This window comes from Microtus ochrogaster (assembly GCF_000317375.1).
Source record: "Microtus ochrogaster isolate Prairie Vole_2 chromosome 14 unlocalized genomic scaffold, MicOch1.0 chr14_random_1, whole genome shotgun sequence".
In the NCBI taxonomy this organism is placed as follows: Eukaryota; Metazoa; Chordata; class Mammalia; order Rodentia; family Cricetidae; genus Microtus; species Microtus ochrogaster.
Genome location: NW_004949096.1, coordinates 2,923,755 through 2,929,511, shown reverse-complemented (window position 1 = coordinate 2,929,511; position 5,757 = coordinate 2,923,755). Strand labels below are relative to the sequence as shown.

General features: G+C 35.2%; 1 pseudogene; it reads left to right on the top strand.

The window, feature by feature from the left end:
- The first annotated feature begins 4,088 nt into the window (after positions 1-4,088).
- Positions 4,089-4,443, top strand: LOC106144268 (annotated as a pseudogene).
- Positions 4,444-5,757: the final 1,314 nt, after the last annotated feature.

Sequence of the window (5,757 nt, the reverse complement as noted above, 5' to 3'; positions counted from 1 at the left end):
AAAATAAAAACAAACAAACAAAAAATATCCACTAAAAACTGACCAGTTATAAAAATTAGTCTCTATTTGTATACCTTCTGATCTTGATAATGGATCCTATCTCCCATATGCAGCACCATCTCTGTAGATCTATCTCTCCTACAATGTTAGTGGATATCTATATAACATAAGTGGGATTCAAAATAATTTAAGTAAAATATCAAGTTTTAAGAAGATAAGGAAATTGATAAAATCTTCAAGTGGGATGTTGAATGTACCCATTGTCTTTATTTAATTACAGAGCCACTGAAAACTCAAATGAGGTAGAACTCTAACTTAACTAACAGTTGCAGAAAAAAGCAACTGACATTAATGCTGAGGTAGTAGGTGCTTCAAAGGAGTGTTTTTGAAATCACAGTGTCAAAGAAAAACTGGCAAAGTCTTTGAATGCTTTAACAAAAATATTTGTTTTTAATGCTATAAAAGAAGAAAAAGCTTTTCATTTCTTTTTATTCATTCAACAAATTAGACCATGGCTACATTTAGACACTGGCCTTCTTTAAATAAAACATCAAACATATTGAGTTTCAATATTTGTTCTCACATTAAGAATATAATCTCAATATTTTTGTCAAGGTCATTAAACTCTACTGTTTTATGTTTTACTGTGTTCATGGTAGGAAATCTTTTCCTAATAATTCTTTTTATATACTGATGACTTCTCATATTCTTCCCAGTGTTGGCTGAGAAGTCACTGTGTTCATCAAGGCAATTTAATGTTTCTTGGAAGACGTTGTACCAAATAATATCAAATTTCTTTCAAAATAATGCCTTTAAGTCATAAAATACCAACAGTTATTTTACTCTGCTTCTTCTCACATATGTCATTTCTCTATGTTCCTACATCTTCTTCTGCTCATGCTTGAACTGTATGTTTGATGGGCTTGACAAAGCTACTAGTTATCTGAACATGGTGCTGTTGAGAAATAAGCATTTGGTAATTTTCAGTAACCCTTCCTACTTTCATTAGGAACTCTCAACATTTTTGACCACCATATAAAGGAACATACAATATGCTTAGTTAGTTAGAAAAGTTCAGAGAAGTATTTTGCTGTAATTATTGATAGCGTGAACTTTGGAGCTAGAAAAGATTCAGTACCAATTCTCTGTTTGATACTACTTAAATATTTTTGGTAAAGTTATTGAATCTATTTAAGCCATATTTTTTCTCATCTAAAATGCCAGAATACAATTTGAACAAGTTTTGAGTGAAAAAATAAATTAGGTAAACATTAATTGCCTTATATAGAGAAATTAGTCCTTAGTTAGCCACAATGTGCTTTATATTGTATCTACGATTCTTATTCTTTTTCCTTACTGAGCGCACAGTTACTTGTAAGTGGATGCCTTCCTGCAGATGGACATTAAACCAAATTGAGTCCTGTTGATTGAACATAATAAGCTTCAAAGTTAGTCTGAAATGCTCACAAACCCTGAAACACATTGAATTGAAAGACAACCACTGCATTAAAATTTTGGTACACAATTTTGATGTGGATAAACAAGCTTATTCAATGAACAGTCTTAAAGTAGCTACAGCAATATTAAAAATTCTTACACATATACATCCCTACTCATTGTGAACCACTTGCAATCAGCTTCATTGGTGATTGTTTCAATGTGCATCCTTCAAATATCAACTCTGAATGGAGTACATAAGATGCTGTCTCACGGCTCACTGTTGCTCACCACTCTTATTATCTATCAGAAACTGTAAGCCCAGTTTGTAAATGTAGGAATTTAGGCATAATTTATCATCTTTTTGCCCCTCAAATACAGAGGAAAAAACATAGATATTTCATCCACCACAATCCATCTTGCTAGTTTATTAGATAAACACTCAAAATGCCAGTCCAGATGGCAAGAGTTATTGTAGAGCCATGAGAGTAGCAACCAAAGAGCCGCTCCCTCCCCAGATCAGAAAACAAGAAGGTGTGAGAACATTGGCATCTAGCCAGAGGGAATACTGATGAGAGAGTAATTATTACAGGAGTAGGGACCTTTCATTTCTAAAGCATTTAATTTAAAGATAACACCCAGAGCAGGAGACATTGACTATAGCTTATTAACTTACCCATTCCTCCCTCTCATCTTGTACCATGAAATCTTCTTGACCAAACTCTTCTAGAAATCAGAAGTCAAAGAGTTTGTCACCATGCAGTCCACAAGTCTCAAACCCTTAAAAAAATCATAATATGAAGTGAATCTGTAAAAATAGAAATAAACTGTCATTTGCGGCTCATCTCTTCTACCATTCCAGAAAAAAAAATTAACTCCTCATAGCAAATGAGCTGAGCCTTAGTTGGCTTGGATGGTCAAATTCTGTTAGGTTGACTTTCTCTTCAGTGCTCTTCCTAAACAATCACAATATATACAATTTTGACTTTTAGGTGATCTAATTAACATTAAAACCTGATCCTCAGAGTCGCTACAAAGATCTTTTCTTTAAATCAAATGAAAGTGGGTATGGTAACAATACTAGCACTCAGGAGGCGGAGACAGGGTCATTATTAGTTTGAGGCCAGTCTGACACATAGAACAAGAGATTCTGTACCATATACACTCACACAAAATGGCTGATACATTGAATCAGAATGATGTCTATAAGATCATATGAGTAATTGGCTCTGCCATTGATGCCTAGGTGCTCTTGGGAAGTTTAAAAAAAAATCTGTTCCAATTGAGACAAACCAAAGCACTACAATCATTTAATATCAGTCACAAATGAAATACTTTGCTCTGTAATGAAATAGTGCCACACTATAATAATAAAGAAATAAAGTCTCCACATCCAAACAGAACAACTAATGGAACAGAAGAAAGTCTCATATCTTCCTGAGTACAGTAACTGCCTCTATAAAACAGGCTATCCCCATATTATCCAGGAAGACACACATAGCTGGACTCTATGGTAGAGCTGTGAGCTGTGCTGCAAATTCAGAGCTTGTCCTGCAAACTTTGCCTCCTCTGTAGGGACATAAGAGACCCATCAATGAAGCGGTGACATCCCTCAGAACGAGAATGCTTCCAAAAGGGGCAGTATTATTGAAAATACACTGAGGACACACACAGTCGGATACTCAAGGATTATTGCAAAGAGGTAATCATTCATCTAGTTTGATCTGAGTTTTCTTTATTTTTTCATTTTGAATATTTATTAATTTCTTCTGTTTTCTTCTTATATTTTTATTACACACTTTTTTTTCTTGTATTTTTTATTTTAATTCCTTTAAATTTCAATTTACGTTCCATCTGCAGTTCTCTCCACAACCCCTCCTTTTACTCCACCCCTGCCTCTCCTTGATCTGAGTTTTCAGAGCCCATTTTTCTTCTTGTCTTATTCAACATTGTGAAATGATGAACAGGGTACCAGGGTAAGAACTTTATTAAGTCCTCCTCTCAATTTTATAACAGCTATAGGAAATAGAAAGGAACCTTTAGCTTCCATGACCTATGTTTATAAAGTTTTGTCTCCTAAGAAACTTAATACTGGGAATTTACCCCTAAGAAGGAATATCTCAATTTAATGAGACCAGCCCGTTGAATACATAAAAAACTCAAGAAACTAGACATCAAAATACAAAACAAACCAATTAAAAAGTGGGATGCAGAGCTAAACAAAGAATTCTCAGCAGAAGAGTCTCAAATGGTCAAAAGACATATAAGGAATTGATAGACATCCTTAATTATCAGGGGAATGCAAATCAAAACGACTCTGATGAAGCTCAGCAGTCACGGGAGGAAAGGGAGTAGGATGAAGACAAACAGAAGGGCACAGACCTGTACCATAATAAAATCCCTTCTAGAACTGGAGCTATTCAGCTTGGTATCTTCCGAAATACTACTGCCATGTGGAACAGTTATACTGGACAAAGTAAAAGACTTTGGATCAAGGAAAGTGATCTTTAAAAACATATAAATCTACCTTCAGGATAATAAATAATTGTCAAATCATAATTGAGCAAGTTATATATATTCATTTATAACTAAGATTTTATTTTAAAAGTTATAGCCTCCTCTTCCGGGGACAGTGCTTAGAGGCACCCAGTATGGTCCAGCGTTTGACATACTATCGTAGACTCTCCTACAACACAGCCTTCAACAAAACTAGGCTGTTTACCTAGGTAAACAGGATTGTTTACCTTTACACCAAGAAGGTTGGAAAAACACCTAAATCAGCATGTGTTGTGTGCCCAGGCCGACTCTGAGGAATTCGTATTGTGAGACCAAAAGTCATCATGAGATTGTGTAAGACAAAGAAGTATGTCAGCAGGGCCTATCTATGGTGGCTCCATGTGTGCCAAGTGTGTCTGTGACAGCATCCAGCCGGCTTTCCTTATTGAGGAGCAGAAAATTGTTGTGAAAGTGTTGAAGGCACAAGCACAGAGTCAGAAAGCAAAATAAATGTGTGGCTTTTTTAATAAAAAAAATAAGTTATAGCCAAAAACATCTTATAGGTGAATAGATTTTCTGTGTTGGGATACAATGTACTATAACCATAATGGAAATAGTTCTCAATTGTCCACTGAGCCAAAATCAGCCTAGAAAACAAAAATCAAAATAAAATAAACCCTTCAAAATCAAGCAGTAAAATTCCTTAAAGTTTTATCTCCATTGCTCTGGAATAAAGTTAGCAAAGGTATTTTATTATTGGTGGGTGGAGGTGGTGCTATTTTTTTTCCCAAGACAATTTGTGTTTTCATTGTGGCTGGCTGATACCAACGGTCTAATTGAACAGGAACTGTTTCTTCATAAGTAAGCAGAAGCAAGCTTGCATGTAGCTGTCTTATTAAGTAGTAATGTGAGTAATACAAGTGACATATTCACTATGAACGTTATCTTAGTTAGGGTTTCTATTGCTGTGTTCAAACGCCATGAACCAAAAGGGAAGTAGAGGAGGAAAGGGTTTATTTATTTGGCTTACTTCTGTGTAATAATCCTTCTGTATACTAGTCAGTAATTGAAAAAGGATGAAGTTTTGTGGAAAAGCCTCACCGAGAATGATGAGATGAAGAAAAACAGAGTCAGGGGAGTTGCCAGTCAGCCTCCAAGGAAGCAGAAAAACTAAAAAAATAAGGTAGCAAGCATTGAGCCATGTGACAAATGCATATTTAAGAGATATGGGTTAATTTAAGTGTAAGAATTAGCTAGTAATAAGCCCGAGCTATCAACCAAATATTTATACTCATATTCAGCCTCTGAGTCGGTTATTTGGGGATGGGTGATCTGGACAGGAAACTCTGCCTATTGCTTACATTTCAAGATCATCGTCCATCAATGAACAAGTCAGGAGGCATTTTATAAAGTGAGACTACTTCCTCTCTGATGACTCCAGCTTCTCTTAGGATGACACACAAAACCAGACAGGACAAACAAGAATAAAGCACATGCTTGATCTGCCTCTTAGAGATGTTGATGATCAAGTGACATAAATGATATAAAAGCACTCCATAAATAATGCAAAGCATAAATGTGAAAAGTATTTTTTATGTATATAATTATACATTATATACTAATATGTAAACAACTAATTTTTGTTAGGCAAGCCGAGAGCACATGTCTGCATGAATTCTATCTCTCATTTTTCGTTTCTTTGTTTTGGTTTTTTTTGGTTTTTTGACACAGGATTTCTCTGTGTAACAGCCCTGGCTGTCATGGGACTCACTTTGTAGACAATATTGTCCTCTAATTCACAGAGATCTACCTGCATCTGCTTTG